General features: G+C 59.9%; 1 long non-coding RNA gene across 1 annotated transcript; it reads right to left on the bottom strand.

Annotated features, from left to right (window-relative positions):
* Positions 1-7: 7 nt before the first annotated feature.
* LOC108526006 (uncharacterized) lies at positions 8-543 on the bottom strand. The gene is made up of 2 exons (XR_001884391.1): positions 328-543; positions 8-209 (listed from the first exon to the last, which is right to left on the bottom strand). It is a non-coding gene; the product is annotated as an uncharacterized LOC108526006 (long non-coding RNA).
* Positions 544-549: the final 6 nt, after the last annotated feature.

Genomic DNA, 549 nt, shown 5'->3' with positions numbered 1-549 from the left:
GTACGTGCTGTTGTACTGCTCCTCCTGCGGCTTCGTCTGGGCATGGCGTACCTCCACGCCGTCCACATACCAGTTGAACTTGACATCAGGTTCGTCCTGGCTCACGTCCACCACCACGCATGTGACCTCAGGGGTCCGGGAGATCATGAGGGTGTCCTTGGGTTTTGGGGGGAAGAGGAAGACTGACGGTCCCCCCAGGAGTTCAGGTGCTGAGGAAGAGATGGAGGTGGACGTGTCAGCACCCAGGCAGGACCTGTCCCTGGACACAGGCCACTCTAGGGCACTTGTCCCACATTCAGCTGGAGAGCGAGGCCGGGGCTGGCTTACCTGGGCACGGTGGGCACGTGGGAGGTTTGCTGCTACCACATGTTTTGATCTCTGCAGAGAGAAGATTGGGAGTTACTGGGATCTGGGAGGAGAGAAGGTGTCCCAGCTGAGGGAGTGGAGAATTTGGCCTTTGGGGTGGGCTTAGGTCAGCAACAGGGTCCTCCCCAATATGGCTCTTGGCAGGTCTGAGCCCAGCACCTGCCCCTGTGTGTGCAGGGCCTG

Source organism: Rhinopithecus bieti, unplaced genomic scaffold, assembly GCF_001698545.2.
Source record: "Rhinopithecus bieti isolate Rb0 unplaced genomic scaffold, ASM169854v2 scaffold_58742, whole genome shotgun sequence".
Classification (NCBI taxonomy): Eukaryota; Metazoa; Chordata; class Mammalia; order Primates; family Cercopithecidae; genus Rhinopithecus; species Rhinopithecus bieti.
The sequence above is the reverse complement of the archived record's forward strand: the minus strand, read 5'-3'. Positions and strand labels throughout refer to the sequence as shown.